This window comes from Taurulus bubalis (genome assembly GCF_910589615.1).
Source record: "Taurulus bubalis genome assembly, chromosome: 2".
In the NCBI taxonomy this organism is placed as follows: Eukaryota; Metazoa; Chordata; class Actinopteri; order Perciformes; family Cottidae; genus Taurulus; species Taurulus bubalis.
The window spans coordinates 23,961,431-23,980,509 of record NC_136590.1 but is presented as its reverse complement, the minus strand read 5'-3'; positions in this window follow the sequence as shown (position 1 = coordinate 23,980,509).

Here is a 19,079-nt window from a genome sequence, read left to right as displayed (position 1 = left end):
CTATAAATGGGACTTATGAATTGGAATACGGTTGCAGCATCGGTCCAGTCAGATGGAGACTTGGTTTTGAAACAGCCAATCAGGTCTTGCATGAAGGTCCCTCGGGTTTGACATCTGTGACCTTTCAACAGGAAGTGCTCTAACCACCAGCCCATAAATATTCAGGTAAAGGGAGTTTTTTATCGTAGCAGCTGGAGCCTGAAAGAACCCACTGATTGTGTTTGGTACCGCAATGATATTGTGCTGCCAAACGGGATGCAAGGTCACTTTGGACCACCAGATATCAAGTGGTCTGGGGAGTTTCTCGTTGGCAGAGGAGGGAGTGCTTACGGACACCAGCTGAGCTTTAGGTGGGCACCATCTCATCTCATTGGCGTAGAGGTAATGATGTGATGCCTCCTATCCCAAGGTCATCTCATGCTATAGTGATTCCCACAAACAGTTTCCAGCATCGGAAATACTTCACCGCACGGAGAGCTGGATGATTTCTGAGCCAAAGCGGTGGCTATTTCAGGGCCATAATTCCATAATTTCGTGGTTGAAGGAAGTCATCTGTGGTAATGTGTTTGGATGTTGGAAAATCACTCATCGCAATGTTAAATTACTTTCAACCTGAACTCAGGCCATATGTGGTGTTTTTCTTCTTTTATATATTTGCATGCACATGCTGAATTGAATCTTATTTGAACCTTATTTGTCAACAGTACATGCTTTATTTGCCTCAATCCCTTTTCAGTCTTCGTCTTTGGTTACATGTCACTTTCATCAGCATTCACAGTCAGGATAATCATGCGATCGTGCGTCCGTGAGTCAGTGTGCACCTCTTTGTCTGTCCACGGCTAATCTCACATTCTGCTACAGCAAACTGATAAAAAAAAATTGGTGGCCAGTGACACACTGCATGCCCTAGCACTTCTTGTTGTTGCGGTGCAGGTGTCCGCTTATTTTTAAAGTTTTGGACGTGTTTTGCTGTCAGCTACCAGCTAATCAAACTGAATCACTGAAATACGATTATCAATAATATGAGGGAGGTTTTCTTTCATGTTTTAAATCTAATGCTGTGTTCACACCAAACCGCTATTGACCATGGAATAAATAACCATTAGTTCTGCTTTATACTTGTTGTGGAAGTCCCAAAAATGTCGGAACATCAAACGCCCTCATGTTTGGGTTCATAACATCATCCGTAGCCGCACACAGCTCGGTGAATTTCACCGACTCCTCCAGGAACTGCGTCTGGCTTCTCTCCGTAACCCACGAACCCACGGCACCCATCATCATAAAGGTCTTTGGAGGTGGGCAGCGATGCGTTTGACCAATTTAAAAAAAAAAAACAGTAAAGCACATTGTGTGTCTAATCTACATAGGCGTGATGTAAACACCTCAAACAGGCAGCATGCAGTCTCGATTAGCACACAGGGTAGGAGTGAGATGGGATGTTTACTGTCACTTTTAAAGGATGTACATTTTATGAGGATGTAACGTGCATGACGGCCGAGGGAATGAGAAATCAGATTTCAGTGTTCACGGCAGAGGTATATTTTAATGTGAGCTGTGAAGTGTTATAGATTCAGTCGAAGTCATATCAGTCCTCTTTAACTGATATCTCTTCTGTCTTTTATTTGATTATTCTATCAGAAAAGCTATAATGCATTTCAGTTTTCTTTATATTCTTTGCGCCTACAGCAATACAATCTCAATTGTAATTGAGATTGTATTGCCTCCCCCACCCTTTGACAATGAAATGTCATGAAGTGAAAATATCCATCCATCCATTATCCATCCATTATCAGCCGCTTATCCGGGGTCGGGTCGCGGTGGCAGCAGGTTCAGCAGGCCAACCCAGGCTTCCCTCTCACCCGCAACACTTTCCAGCTCATTCTGGGGGATCCCGAGGCGTTCCAAGGCCAGCCGGGAGATATAATCCCTCCAACGTGTCCTCGGTCTTCCCCGGGGTCACCTACCAGTTGGGCGTGCCTGGAAAACCTCTAATGGGAGGCGTCCAGGAGGCATCCTGACTAGATGCCCGAACCACCTCAGCTGACTCCTTTCGACACGAAGGAGCAGCGACTCGACTCCAAGCTCCCCCCTGATGTCCGAGCTCCTTACCCTATCTCTAAGGGTGAGCCCGGCCACCCTGCGGAGGAAGCTCATTTCGGCCGCTTGTATCCGAGATCTCGTTCTTTCGGTCACGACCCAGAGTTCGTGACCATAGGTGAGGGTTGGAACGTAGACCGACCAGTAAATGGAGAGCTTCGCCTTCCGACTCAGCTCCCTCTTCACCAGGACGGACCGGTACAGCGCCTGTTTTACAGCTGCAGCCGCACCGATCCGTCTGTCGATCTCCCGCTCCACCTAACCCTCACTTGTGAACAAGACCCCGAGATACTTGAACTCCTTCGCTTGGGGTAGGCAGTTTGTCCCCACCTGGAGGGAGCAATCCACCGGCTTCCGGCAGGGCACCATGGCCTCAGATTTGGAGGCGCTAACTCTCATCCCTGCCGCTTCACACTCGGCTGCAAAACGCCCCAGTGAATGCTGGAGGTCACAGTCCGAGGAGGCAAACAGGACCACATCATCCGCGAACAGCAGAGAGGCGATCCCGAGACTCCCGAACCGGATCCTCTCCGCCCCCTGGCTGCGCCTAGATATCCTGTCCATGAAGGTCACGAACAGGACCGGTGATAAAGGGCAGCCCTGGCGGAGGCCAACACCCACCGGGAACGTGTCTGACTTACTACCGAGGATGCGGACACAGCTCCTACTGCAGGCGTACAGAGACCGGATAGCCCGTGCCAACGGGTCCGGCACCCCATACTCCCGCAGCACCCCCCACAAAAACCCCCGAGGGACCCGGTCGAAAGCCTTCTCCAAGTCCACAAAGCACATGTAGACTGGTTGGGCAAACTCCTAGGACCCCTCCAGTAGTCTTGCAAGGGTAAAGAGCTGGTCCACTGTTCCACGACCGGGACGGAATCCGCACTGCTCGTCTTGAATCTGAGGTTCGACAAGCGGTCGGAGCCTCCTTTCCAGCACCCTGGCATAAGCTTTTCCCGGGAGGCTGAGCAGTGTGATGCCACAATAGTTTGAGCACACTCTCCGGTCCCCCTTCTTGAAGATGGGAACCACCACCCCGGTCTGCCAGTCCATGGGCACTGTTCCCGACCCCCATGCGACACTGAAAAGGCGTGTCAACCAAGACAGCCCAACAATGTCCAGCGCTTTCAGCATCTCAGGGCGGATCTCGTCCACCCCTGGCGCCTTGCCACCAAGGAGCTTTTTGACTACCTTAGCGACCTCTGCCAGGGATATGGGAGAAACCACCCCAAAGTCTTCCGGCGCTGCCCCCTCTCCGGGGGACATGTTGGCCGGGTTTAGGAGTTCCTCAAAGTGCTCTTTCCACCGCCCGACGATGTCCCCAGTCCGGGTCAGCAATTTCCCCCCGCTGAGAACAGCCTGGGGTAGCCCCTGCTTTCCCTTCCTGAGCCGTCGGATGGTTTGTCAGAACTTCCTTGAGGCCAACCGAAAGTCCTTCTCCATGGCCTCCCCGAACTCCTCCCATGCCCGAGTTTTAGCATCCGCGACCATCACAGCTGCAGCCCTTCTGGCCTGCCGGTACCCATCAGCTGCTTCAGGAGACCCCTGGGCCAGCCAGGCCCGAAAGGCCTCCTTCTTCAGTTTGACGGCTTCCCTCACCCCCGGTGTCCACCACCGGGTTCTCGGGTTGCCGCCACGACAGGCACCGATGACCTTCCGGCCACAGCTCCGAGCAGCCGCGTCCATAATGGAGGCTTTGAACATGGTCCACTCGGGTTCCATCTCCCCAGCCTCCCTCGGGATTTGTGAGAAGTTCTTCCGGAGGTGGGAGTTGAAGACCTCCCGGACAGGATCCTCCGCCAGACGTTCCCAGTTCACCCTCACTACACGTTTGGGCTTGCCAGGTCTTTCTAGCCGACTCCCCCGCCATCTGATCCAACTCACCACCAGGTGGTGATCAGTTGACAGCTCTGCTCCTCTCTTCACCCGAGTGTCCAAGACATACGGCCGCAGATCAGATGATACGACTACAAAGTCGATCATTGATCTCCGGCCTAAGGTGTTCTGGTACCAGGTACACTTATGAGCCACCTTATGCTCGAACATGGTGTTCGTTATGGACAAACTGTGGCTAGCACAGAAGTTCAACAACAAAACACCATTCGGGTTCAGATCGGGCAAGCCGTTCCTCCCAATCACGCCCCGCCAGGTTTCTCTGTCATTGCCCACGTGAGCGTTGAAGTCTCCCAGGAGAACTATGGAGTCGGCAGGCGGCGCCCTTTCCAGGACCCCTCCCACCGACTCCAAGAAGGCCGGATACTCTGAACTGCTGTTCGGTGCATAAGCACAAACAACAGTCAGAGCTTTACTCCCTGCAACCCGTAGGCGCAGGGAGGCAACCCTCTTGTTCTCCGGGGAAAACTCCAACATAGCGGCGCTCAGCCGGGGGCTCGTGAGTATCCCCACTCCCGCCCGGCGCCTCTCACCCTGGGCAACTCCAGAAAAGGACAAAGTCCAACCCTTCTCCAGGAGCTTGGTTCCAGAGCCCATGCTGTGCGTGGAGGTGAGCCCAACTAAATCTAGCTGGTACCGCTCCACCTCCTGCACCAGCTCCGGCTCTTTCCCCGCTAGCGAGGTGACGTTCCACGTCCCTAGAGCTAGTCTATGCTGCCGGCGATCCGACGGCCGCCCGGTCTGCATAGCACCCGACCCCGATAATTCTCCCCGCGGGTGGTGGGTCCACGGGGTGACTGCTGCTCCATGTTGTTTCTTCGGGCTGAGCCCGACCGGGCCCCATGGGCAAAAGCCCGGCCACCAGACGCTCGCCGACGAGCTCCCCTCCTGGGTCTGGCTCCGGGAGGGTGCCCCGGTTTCCCTTGTCCGGGCGAGGTAGCTTTAGACCGTGGGCTGCTATTCATCAGGGTTTTTTGAACCGCTCTTAGTCTGGGCTCTCCCCCGAGACCTGTTTGCCTTGGGAGACCCTACCAGGGGCTGACGCCCCGGACAACACAGCTCCCAGGATCACTGAGCCACTCAAACTCCTCCACCACGTTAAGGTGGCGATTCATTGAAGTGAAAATAAACAAAGTAAATTACATTTGCACAAGAATTGATGATTTTATTTAAAAATTAAGGTTTTCTTCAATTAAACCAAATTGTTGAAAGGGATGAACCAATTTTGGGGGGAATATTGCAAAGGAAAGAGTAACTTACATAACTGCCTGGGGGAGGTTCAAGGGCTGCAGTTGTCTGCAGATTTGTCTCTGGGACGGCCCACAGTGTCAACCTCATAGAGGACAACTGGGCTGGAAAACCTTTGGTGAAGGTTAAAGGCGTTTGATATTAATTATTTTTAGCAGTTTGGTTAAAGTAGGCAAATATCACCGCCCAGTGAACAACTTTGTCCTGCATGTAGCATAATAAAGCATCGATCAGTAAGTAGAATACGAAAAGGTGGACTCATCCCTTGAGTTGCCTTAACTGTAATCAGAGTTGATCTACTTGCCTGAACCTAACCAAATTATAATGTAATATTTTGTACATTAAAATACAACATACAAAACTGCATGTTTATCCTGATAAATATGGCCTTTTATTCATGTCATTGCCTCCTAACTCTTGATTTCCTCTCCCTCAATCTGTTTTATTTGGTGGAACACCAATGAAACACCTCTTCTCTCAAGGTCAGCTGCTGTTGTAACACTCGCGTCAGCCAATCTTCCTTTAACTTTTTTTGTATGAAGAATTTATGAATATTTTTGGCTCACTTTTCCAGCTTCCCTCTCAAACATTGTCTCCCCATCCCTCCTCTTTCGACCCCGAGGTCAATCAATGTTTACTGCTGGCTAAATAAGCCACTCCCTTTGTGGATCATTTGCCACTGGTGATGATTCACCGGTTGGACGTGTCTCCAGCTCCTGAAAGAGTAGCCTCTGAGATTGATGTTGCCTCTGTAGCCGCATCCAGACTGGCCAGCTGGCTGCTTCACTCTGCAAATGAGCACAACTACTGGTGGAAAGAGTCAGTGCGAGAGGCGGGAGACGAGAGCTGGCATGTGAACGCCTTCCCCGGCTCAACGCCGTCTCTCATTTATCACGACTTAACGACTTTAGTTTTAATGTTATTGCCTCGTGGAGATGAGAGTTTCCTCTGTCACTCAGGCAATCCATCAACAAAGTGACGCTGATTGCTGTCATATAATTTAGTATCAAGCAATTATGAATCATGACTGTCTTTAAGAGAGATTGAGATGAGTGATCTTTTTTTTGGGGGGTAGGGGGATGAGAGGAGGACTCTCAGCAAATAGTGTCGAAATAGCAAATACATCCGTTCTTGCCTTTTACAGTGAAAACATTGCATCCCAGCTGTTTTGGGGTTTTGTGGCACATGTTTCGTATCTTCGGTCATATCAACTCCCTTTTTCAGCAGCAACAGGCAGCTGTTTTTCAGCAAATCAACAGTTTACCAACTGGCTTTTGAAGGGAGTTGGACAGTTGTTTTTCTCAAAATTGCGACGAAAAAAAAAAGAACAACTTTGTAGGCTGATTAAGTGTCAGTGTTTTGCTATTTTTCAGCTTGAAGTTCAATGGCAATGTTCAAAGTCAACCCAGGTAGAAGTGTGTGTGTGTGTGTGTGTGTGTGTGTGTGTGTGTGTGTGTGTGTGTGTGTGTGTGTGTGTGTGTGTGTGTGTGTGTGTGTGTGTTTGTGTGTGTTGTTGTAAAATGACAAACTGAAAATTGAAGTTGCCATGAATGCAAAAATGACTCTAATGCCCAAACTGACTCCACAGCTGCTTCCTTCTCACTGGTATTCACCACACATTTTCTTCTCCATCCACACCTACAATACACCTTTTCTATTTAAATGTTCTATATATATACATTGTCAACCTGTTTCCACCTCTACCTTCCTATCATTAAAGAAAATAAAAGAAAGAAAGCCTCAAAAGGAGCATATGAAGTAGTTACTTTGGTGACATGTTTAGGAAAAGTGTATCGCTCTCTTTCCCTCTTACTGTAATGTACTTAGAGAAAGATAATATGCACATGTTACCCTATTTTCCAACTATTAAAAAATGTTCCCTCACATTTCCCTTCCCGGTCCCTTTCAGGACAATGTGAGAGTAATAACACACACTTTTATTACTGACTCCACAAATGTGGTAGAATTTGCAGCCCCTCGTTACAAGAAGACCATTTTTTCCTCCACAATCTCTGCCTTTCTGTCCCTTTCTCAAGCCGGTGTATCTTCAATGTGACGCGGTGCACAGCCTTCTGTGGCACACAGTTCACATCTACAATACGCAGGAGGACGGGTGGTCCAATCTCCAATAAAAAGCCCAAATAACCTGTATTGGATTTAAAGAGCCTTGTCGCTGTTGCCCCGCGCTCATCTTTACTCCCCAGATGCAGGAGAGCAAACAGCGTGTAGCTGGAGAACAGGCGCGCCGCTGACTGTTATAGAGCTGCAGCCCCACAACCCTTCGACTCTGGATGGGCGTGTACACGTTCAATGATGTAGGGAGACATGACGCAATGGACGGTTTCTCATCTGTCTGTTACTGCATGGAGGGAGGGTAATGTGAGGGTTTGTGTGTGGTTTAGGGTAGGGTGTCATGGAGGGGGGGGGGGTCATGATTTTTATTCTAAATCTGAAATAAATTTGGAGTAAACTTTGGATTTTGACCTTCGTGTTCAGAAACAGATCTGCGATTCTCCCTGTATATTTTACACAACGGCAATTTACTGGTGGAATACTTTATTGTTGTTACATATTTAATACATTATTCAAATTTGTCCACAGGACTGTGGTTTAAAATATATATATATATATATATATATATATATATATATATATATATATATATATATATATATATATCTCATGGGACCATGGGACCATGGAGCATTTTCTTTTCAGAGAAGAATTAGAAAAAAAACAGTTTCAATCAAATTAAAGTAAAGTAAGTAAAATAGAATTGTGGATTTGGAGAATTGCGTCATCCCTAGTTTTGCTTGAGTAGATTTAAGGTTCGCTTAGCTACTAGTGTCGGACACAAATAATCTGAGCCTGTAGGCTGCAAAAACAAGTACTTTAAGGGGACATGAATTTCCGCCAAGCTCTTCTGAAACGCATCAAGCTGCCGGAGCTGTGTTACCTTGGACAAGTATCACTATTACACAACTTTTAACCAGGACTAGCTCCAGCCTGATAATTAGGAACATCTGGAACCGTTGCTGAAAGTCTCTGGAGCAGAGCCAGATGTAACATGAACACATGTCCTTAAATATGCTTCATTGTAGTGTCTGAAATGTCACTAGAAGTCCTTTCTGGAGAAAAAGGCAGTATACTTCCACATAATCAGAGAATCAATGCAGCTGATATCAATGTACAGGGTGTGTACGTATATATCTGTGTATATGAGAGGGAGGGAGGAACGCATATTATAAATATATTTTCAGAAAACGACCAATCGCTGCCATTTGATTAAATCCTTCATTTTACAGCACGGTGGATAAAACCCTGACTGAACACCTGCTCCTTCCTTGTCATAGGCTGACTCAATATGAGTGAAAGTGCTGATCCTTTAATAAATTAACCTATTAAATGTGCTTCATTAATGGAGGGAGAGATATAAATGAAGTGGAGGGATAAGCGATTAAAGAAGGGTTTTTTTCGGGACTGCGATTAAATGGATTCTCGGAGAGAAGATGGTGTGATTTGCAGGTTTTTTTTTACATATAGATAGAAGCTCAGAAGCTCAAGGACACTTCTGACAGGATGCCTGCTGCTGATGGATCAGTGAGGTTAGATTGACGCATGGTCTGAACGTGTCAACATAAAGTTAATGGGAGGGGCTCTTTAACTGCTCATCAATTCTTAAATGTTGCAAAAGTGATACCCGAGATTATTGCTTATCGGAAAGTCAGAGCGAAATGATCAGCGTAAACATTTTCGGCGGGTGCACAGTGCTTCTTTTGGCGATTGCTAAAGAATTTATATCACGACAAGCATGACTGATGGGATGAGAAGTGACATTGCACCCAAATGTGACAGCTGAAAGGTGTCGAAGGCCGAGGATACAAGAGCCGTGACGAGCATGCAACCTTGTTCAAAAATTCAAGATGAGAAGGGAAAACATAAACACAAAGGCCTGCACATAGTATCTCCATCTCCAGCTCTCTCTCTCTCTGTCTCTCTCTTTGTCACTCCCTCTACTGCCTCTCTAAAGGAGGTATGTCGTTGTTCCTGAAATAGCGATAAGAACAGACGACGTGGTGCAACCAAAAACCTCAGAAAGTGACAGAGATGATGACATCAGACTTGTTTACAGCGCACAACATATTCCCAGATAAAAAGCAGGTCTATCTGATAAGGTGACATTCAAAATGAGTCATTTCTGCGCTTCTTCCTCATCACAAGCAGTGCACGATGTGTCAGGCCTCGGTGTCTTGTGCATATTCCATGTATGATATTTGATATTTTTCTTCCTAAATTATGTAGATTGTGGATGTGACATTTACACTGAACTGTTAATGGTTATGTTTGTTCAGCAGTGGATGGAGAATCTATTATGAAGTAAAACAAAAACAGTGTGTTACAACCATAGAAATCGAGAGACAGAGTCACACGTTGCTGCTCAGCCACTGAGCCGACAACCGAGGTGCCGGTCCAACAAGTACAGGACTTCCATGTAGGAGACCGCAGTCTGTGTCCCGTGTGAACCAAAAAGTATTCGTTGACTGTCAGCCACATAATTAACATGAACAACAATCTTTTCCGAAGACAAAATGATTTTGTTGCTTAAGCCTAAACTTCCTGTGAACATGGAAGTTTATTTTGAAAAGAAACCATGCGAGTAACCAGCGTTTATATATCGACACACTGTCCCTGATAAATCAAAAACTGATGCTAGAAGGGAACGTGCAGTTTGAATATAGATAGATAGTGTGAAGGACCACGGTAAGCAAAACTGGGAAGGCAGGGTAAGGTGTGGAAAAATATGGATTTTATTGCCCCAATGCTATTTACATGTTTTCAGATGGGGAACAAAATCCGAACAAAGTGACAATAATGATAAACTAAAGTTATAAACCGACATAGTGAGGACTCCATGGAACCGGAGACACTCAATGAGCGCTCCATGGTACAGGAGACACTCCCGAGCCATCTCCCACGGCAGGGTATATAGCAGTCGACTGGTCCATGCAAAAGCACAGCTCCCAAACCTCGCTTGGAGGCATCTGTTTGCAACACAAAGTCTTTAGTAAAATCAGGACTACACAAAACAGGGTTCTTACTCAGTACATCCTTTAGGTCCATGAAAACACACGTTGTCTCCTCACACCACTCGAACCAAGTAGGGCTCATGCGCCGGGTCATCTCACGTCATCGGTTCCATTCCCGGTTTGGGTCAAATAAACTGACGTCTAGAAGCCTCGAGTTAGGCATCTTGGTCTCTGTCCGTCTCCATCTTGGTCTCTGCAGTCTCCATCTTGGTCTCTGGCAGTCTCCATCTTGGCCCTTTCCCATGTTACTCAAAGGGAAGAGAGAGCAAAAAAAGATGTAAAAGAATCTTGACACCTCCCTGCACCCCCTTACTGCTTATCCTACCATTGCCACCATGTGTGAAGTACTACGGTAAGCAAAAACTGGGAAGGCAGGGTAAGGTGTGGAAAAATAAGGATTTTATTGTCCCAATGCTATTTACAAGTTTTGGATGGGGAACAAAATCAGAACAAAGTGACAACAATGACAAACTAAAGTTATAGACAGACATAATGAGGTCTCCATGAAGGAACCGACACTCATACTGAGCACTCCATGGAACCGGAGACACTCAATGAACGCTCCATGGTACAGGAGACACTCCCGAGCCATCTCCCACGGCAGGGTAAATAGCAGTCGGCTGGTCCATGCTAATTGGAAGGGGGGAGGAGACCCCTCTCCCCAGTGGTGCAGAACAGCCCGGCCGCTGAGGACACCCCTCTGGCCGAGGCAACATGGCCGGCCCAATCATCCCGGCCAGCCTATTTAGGCAGTTGTGCTGCAGCGGCGCCAGGATCATCGCCTGCAGGTAACTGACAAACTGTTAGCACTCAACTCCATATATCTAAATTGCATGCACTCAATAAAGACAATGGTTACACAAGCGCTTTTAGTTCCCTCTAAAAGGGGTGTTCACTGCAGAGATATAGAAACCATCACCTCCAATGAGGCCTGTTGCTGTGACGGCTAGTTCCAGCCATCACAGATAGATAGATAGATAGATAGATAGATAGATAGATAGATAGATAGATAGATAGATGTTTCCTCTGTAGGGGGCCGGGCTCAGCCTTAGAGATAGGGTAAGGAGATGAGTTTCCTCTGTAGGGCTCAGCCTTAGAAATAGGGTAAGGAGTTTTGACATCAGGAGGGCACTTGGAGTTGAGGCACTACTTCTTCGTGTCGAAAGGAGTCAGTTGAGGTGGTTTGGGCATCTAATCATGATGCCTCCTGGGCGCCTCCCATTAGATGTTTTCCATGCACATCCAACTGATAGGAGACCCCGGGGAAGACCCAGGACACGCTGGAGGGATTATATCTCCCAGGTGGCCTGGTAACGCCTCAGGATCCCCCCAGAATGAGCTGGAAGATGTTGCAGGTGAGAGGGAAGCCTGGCTCAGCCTGCTGGGCCTGCTGCCACCGCGACCCGACCCCGGACTAAGCAGATGAAAATGGATGGGTGGATAGAACTAACAAAACAAACAATACAGTAGTGCAAAGATGTAGCCAAACAAACAACAGTTTGGGCGTGTTGGCGTGGAAAACACATCCACTTGACACCTGAAACTGTTGTAAGAGTCCACAAATATCTACAAGTTGGGTTCTACTCAGAAGTCTATATTTTGATTAATGTGCCTCTAAGCTACTGTCAAAGTGAGCGGGCCACCTCCTCAGACCAATCGCTAGCTGGTTAGCTCGCTGGCTAATTTTAATTTACCTGGAGAGAAGTTTCAATTGGCCACCAAATAATTTGGAGCCTGTGAGGGCCCTGCGTACTTGCAAGAAACAAGGGCCCGGTTGAATTCATTTTAAAGTGAATAAGCATTGCATTGTGGGGTGGCTTTGGGAATTCCAAGCCAACAGATGTTTTTTAATGCATCCGTTATACTGTCCACTTTACACTTCACACCTCTGTTAACCTCCAAAAGCCCAGAGTATTAAACGCCCTGTTTCATGAAGCACAAATGTCTAGGAGGTGTTTGAGCGCGGCGCCATTCTGAAGGACTCTAATGTAATTTGCCTCCTTTTTTGATTGGATTTTTGCAAAATGGAATTGAATTGACAAGTGAAAGCGGAACAGTTGTTTTTCATTTTAGCATATTAATGATTGAGGGAGTGACTGAACTCGATCTCTCTGTGCCAAGTTGGCTCTCGGTTAACCGTAATGACAAAGATTCACATCCACAGTATTGATCGGGCTTGTGCTTTGGCAGTGGCCACCAATCGTTTATATATCCCCCCCCATCCCCCAGCTGCTCTTCATCTCTCGCTCCAAAATCTGAAGGGATAAATGCAAATATTTTGCTTTATTGTGACTGTGGTTTAAAATGGTTTGATTTGCATATCTATTACAAATGAACTTTTAAATAGAACTGCTGCTATCTACGACGAAGCATTGAGAGAATATGAGAGCGTCCCAGTGTGTATCGGAGTGTAAGAACAAAACACCCACTTCCTCTTTATTCTGTTCTTAATTTGTCGTTTGATGTGCAAATCAGAGACAATTTGTGAAATCGTGGTTTTTTTTAACTCTTAGGTGCAGAATGTATACTATTAAACACCTGGACCTGGTCTGCCTATTTGGAAAAACAACATTACAAATATATCACACTGTTTCTCACAACTAACCCATCTTTGTTGTGACATAGATTGTCCTTAACCCGTTAAGCTCGATGGCATTTTTTTAGGATTTAGCTCGAAATAGCACACCCAAACTAAAAAGGGTGTATCTCTGCAACCACAAGGGCTATTTGAATAAATTGTGTTATAATAAAGGCTTGTGAGCTTTTGGTCAGATGTGTAAATATTAGTATACATGTTGCTGGCTAAGAGTAAATAAAGATTGAAACACAGAAAAAATAGAAGTTTCAGGTCCGCCTATAAAAAAAAGCACTTTCAGGATGATTATCTCTTTGAAATGATGCTTCACTAAGCCCTGAAGCTCTCCCAAATCATAGCACAATATGTGAACAGTCTCTCTGCAATGTTTTCACTTGAAAAAGTGAAGCAGAACAAAGTCAAAGACATAAAGTACAGAGAGAATTCAGGCGAGGTTTCCAAAATTTGCATTTGGGCACATTTGCGCATATTTTTGCGCAACTGTGACATTTGAATTTTTTCATATAGCAAACCTTATATTTCACTTGTATATGACTTATGGTGTTCAATAAACTTGTATTAGTGGGGATTTACTGAGGGAAATGCATTTTTTCTTTTATTTCTCTATTTTCTCAAAAAAAATTCAAAATTTGCTGACTCAGCGATTTATGTTGCTGTGTTCTTTGGTTCATATCTCGGTGATGCTTGCAGCAGAGGGATTTGGTGAATATATTTGGAATCTGTGTGGAATTGTCGTGCTTTTTGCCATTTGTCTTTTTCTGATAGCACCAAGCTACGGGATGCTAGTTCCGGAAACATGCAGAGTGGGCTGACTCATGACAAAATTATAACTATTTTATTTTAATAATTATTTTAGTTGGTGTTTGAGTTGTGTTGACATGTCTGACTAATTATTGTAGCCCAGGTTCCCTTGTTTAATTTGATGTGTAGCATCAATATATTTGTTCATGATTATTGTAATGTTTTACACAGTTTAATTACAATGTCTAAAAAAGGACCTATATAGGTTCATTCGGGACTTAAAGTGTAAATTATGAAATTATTAACATTTTGTACGTCTTGTATGAGGAAATCACCTATAAAACTCAAGGATGAACACGTGAAAAATCCAGCTGTGATTAAATAATACAAAAAAGATGTGTAGGCAGCTTTGGTGAGGGATTTGGCTATTTGTTGATATTTCACTGATGATTTATGAAATTTATCATCATCTATCATCCTTCACCGTCTTTGTGTGATATATATTTGAGTTCCTCTAAAGGCTGAAAGATGTAAGGATAATCTTGTGTCTGTAGATGAATTAGCAGTATATATTGCTGTTAAACGGAGAGTTTTAATGTGTTAATATGTGCTGCAACAGGAGCACCTGGCTTTCAGCCTGATGTTGGCAGCAATGGCCCGGCTTTGAGCTGACCCTGATCTCTGATCTCTGCAGTGCAGTGAATAAGGTATTATATTAATATGATATTAAACATCCTTATCTTATAATCGGAGGATCAGCTTTGTCTCATTCATCATTACTCAAATGAGCTCCCTGAACCCGGGAACTGAGACAAAAGGAGGCCGCAGAATTCAATAGTATAATAATAATAATAATAATAATAATAATCTGTGTCTGCGTGACCCACTTCAATTTACGGCCACCTTCTTTCTTAAAGGGAACCCTGGCTTTCATCTGTTTTTGATAAACAGATTTTGGATTTTTTGCTAATGATAGTTCATAACAACATTTAAATTGATATAACATTGTATAATGTTCTTTTTTCTTTTGTATGTGCAGTGGTGGTAATTCATCAACTCATGTTGTGGGATAATTATTATATGTTTTACTCTACTATTCTTGTGCAAAAGGAAACGATTCCTACTGGACTATAGGCACACTCTCTAACTCTCTAAGATGAACAAAAAATGTAAATAATATCAAGACTAATTAATGGAAAACAAAAGATTATATTGGGGAATCTTGCTCAGAAAGACATCATGGAAGGTAAGCAATCTTTGGGAATAATATAGATGTTGGAAATATGTTTTTATTGCCAATCCAAGTTCCTGCTCCACACTCCGGTCCAGTAAGTGGCGGTAATGCACCTACAATATGGTGAAGATGCCATTTCAACTCAAAGGAGAAGCATGGAGGAATTAACTAGCCAGCAGCAAATTTAGTTGGAAAAGGGGGCCACAGCAAAAAGCACATTGCCGTCTGCACATGACTTCGTCCAGCTCAGTTTATGCAACCGGGTTAGTGTGAAAGCATGGTGGCGTTAGCTAGCATGGTGGCGTTAACTAGCATGGTGGCGTTAACTAGCATGGTGGCGTTACGCCCATCTCTTGCAGCCCGCGGACAGAGTAATCTTTTACAAATGATCCGAGGCAGTCAAAACTTCATTTCAGCATTTTATTGAGTTTGCAGTTTTTGAACTTTTGATCCTTTGTGAGCCTACTGGGCCCCGTTGACTCTTGGTCATTCATAATTGTAATCCTTGTATAATCAGCTCTTTATTTATTTATTAAAATGTGGCAGGGATTGTTCATTTACTCTTTCGTAAGCCTTTCACTGCATCGATCATTAGTTACATTTTATTTTCTCGACCGACTAAGGCACAACCCTCTGTGCAATCCATAAATGAATGATATTAAGTCTTAAAATCCCTCCCAAGGCCACTCTCCTCCCTTTCACTACAGTGCATGCTGCCATTGTAAATGAAGCAGATTTGAGGAGTGGAATAAAGAGATCATAACTCACAGTTGGTTATATATAGAAATCGGGCGTTGTGAGTATTTCATTTGTATTTTTCTTTGATAGTCGTGTGGTGTGTGCTCTGGTCGGAGCTCATTAGTGCTAATCTTGATCTGACACAAACCTAAAGAGCCCACCAGGGAAGGTCGGCGATTCATCTCCGGCTCCAAAGAGCAAGAAGCCTGCTAGTTATATGTCTGCATTTCATGTTGCCTCCCCTCAACAAAAATAGTCATATCCAGGGATTTATGTTGGCAACAATAGGAAACAATATGAAACAATGAATGAAAATAAAAAAATTACATGCTCCTCACACTTGAAAGGACAAGTACAAAACTCATGAGGGGGGACGTGATAAATGCCTTAGATATAATCCATCATTGGGGCCATCGCTAAATCCCGCCTCTCGAACGCAGACTGGCCAATCAAGGTTTCAGGTTTTCTTAATTTTTCAGGCTTGTTTCGTGGATTTGAAACTCGGAATTTTTAAACGTTGTGTAATAGTGATGCTCATTAGAGGTTGGAAGGAGATACATGTTTCTGGAACATTACAGTTCTACGATAAAAACCTTTGGAGCTAAATCAGTTTGACTTCCCTTCAAATGTATTGTGTAGACCAATACGTCTACACAATACGTCGATCACGGAGGTAGTGCGGGTAGATCGCATGCCATTTAAAAAACAACAACAAAAAAAACGTTATCGACAAAACCCAGCTCCCAATGGGAAAATGAATGTCAATCACCACGGACGCTACGCCCGCAAATGATCGGCCGCTTGAATGGATTTATTAAGTGCAGGGAGGACGATGTTTCCCCGACTTCCTTAATTACCACTGCATAATACACCAACAAGCATTATGCGCTACAATGCTAAACATGAAAGAGATCACGGATGTGGCAACAAAGATCGTATATTCGAGCGAGAGCTCTTCAAAGACGGCTGTTCCGTGCGCATCTGGAGAAGGACTGCGGCCACTCTGACTTTTTGCAACACACTGATGTGAGATGGCTTAGTAGAGCTCTGTCCGGAGATGAAGGAGTTTCTCCATGTTGTTAAACATGCAGAATACAACCAACTAAGAGCATGTCAATATGCACACGTTTCTGCATTACAATTTAAAACGTGTGTTCCCCTAAAGGAGAGAGCACCAAGACGTGGGACTGCAATAAGTCATTTTGATTTACTTTTAAACCCTTGCACTTTAATCATCGGATAGGATGGACATTTTTTTTTTTTACTTTTGGACTTTTAATGTCACTTGCAGCCCAGTTATTCTTTAGTTATTTTGCACTTTCAGAGGCTTGATTGCTATTTTGAGTTACTTTTAGCTTTATTTGTAGTTTTTCTTTACTTTTAAAGCATATTTGCACTTCACTTTGTATTAACGTCTATTTAATTTATTTGTTATGAGGATGTTCTGATGTTCAGATCTTGTTACTCAAATACATTTGAAATTCAAATTCCAACATTTTGAGTCATTATTTGAGTAATAATTTGCTATGGGAAATAGTCATTAGATTAGTCGATTAATCAAAAAAATAGTCGATAGATTAGTCGATTATGAAAATAATCGTTAGTTGCAACCGTAGAGTCAGCCTTTTCCCACATGAAAAATATTAAGTCCACCACCGTTCCACTATGACTGATGACCATTTGGTCTGCCTGAGGCTGGCTACGAGCAGCTACTGTCCGGACTGCAACCCTGCTGGTTTCATTCAGTGAAGTCATCAGAGTAAAATGTAATGACCAAAAATGTACAGAATTGTATTGTCATAAGAGTTCATGCAGTTATGCAAGGTACGCCAATATTGTAAACCTAAAGTATACTCGGTATATTTATACATTAATAGTGCATATATATATATATATATATGCATTATTAATGTATATATGTAATTAATAGTGCATATATATATATATATATATATATATATATATGCATTATTAATGTAGGTAGATCTTTTTGACTTGGTCATTTTAAAAGTAGCTCGAGAGCCAAGAAAGTGTGGGCACCTCTGGTGTAGACCCTTCTGTCTGCTTCTCTTCTAAATCTCCTTTTGGATTTATTTAAAAAAAAACTAGATAACATTACTTCAGGGAGTGCAGTTAGTGACAGTGTGGACTCTGTGGTAACTCTGAAAGCTGGACGGAGTAGCAGCTCGGGGCTGGGCTTAGCGAAGGGTCCAAATCATTTTGTTTTATGGAGACACCATCATGATGATGATGAAGCTTAAAAGCCAGACAACTGATTTTTCGTGGTTTAAACAATAAGGCAAAAGGCAATGTTGAGGTGCAATAAAGAAGCAAACTACAGTGCAATTAAGTTATGTTACCTTGACATTACATGGCACTCGTCTCAGACCTGTAGGCCACCGTGATGCCCCCCAAAGGGTATTATTTTACTCAACCTGATACTTTATTTCAGATTTACATTATTCAAGGTTTATTTATTATCATTGCAGAACATAGAGTTGTTGTCCATCCTTGTCGTGCATTTTCACTTAATTCCAGGAGGAATGTAAACAGCAACACAAACACTGACGTAGGAAACACGGAAACATTGAGCATTAACTTTGACTATGTATGAGCACCACTAGCATCCATCAGCGATGCAAACACAGAGTCCCGCCTCTGGGATTGAAGACACTTCCTTAAAACCCTAAAGAAAATAGAACTGGATGCAAGAAAGTGACACCTTTTCACACTTTGACAACCAGTGGAGGTGATGTGTGTCCACTGGCTTTACACTGAGAGATAACACTTCAAAACAACAAGAAAAAAGAGGATGCATCACATGTGTGGATTTACAGTCTTTCTGGGTTAAATACACACACCGAAAAAAAACTAAACAGGATTACGTGTGTGGAATATAATGTGTCAGCTGCACTCTTGATGCTCAACTCACATACGTTGCTTTGAAAGATGGAACTATTCTCTCCTTTCCACATGAAAGACAGAAGCATTTAATACTGTCGTACATGGGAGTACACACACACACACACACACACACACACACACACACACACACACGGCTTAACCCTGGCAGAAGAGGCACTTAACCTCATGTAGTTAAATTAGACATATTGAGCATGGTAAGTGTCATTGAAGGGTAGTTTAGGGTATTTTTCCACCTGGATATGTTTTTGTGTCGAATTGACTAATGGGGACAACAATTTTTGAAATTGGTAAACGGCGCTGCAACCAGTAGTTGCTAAACGTGATGCAATATACTCGGTCAGGAAAAAGTGCTTGTTTTCAACCCCGGACAGGGCCAGATATTTATGATAATGTAAAACAAACAAACATGGTTTATGGTCTTTATAATTACTTATTTTACTTGGTGTGAATGTAATTTTTTTATTTTATATTTAATCAACATTTTAGGTTTCAACCAAATCAAATATATCATTTGAGAGAA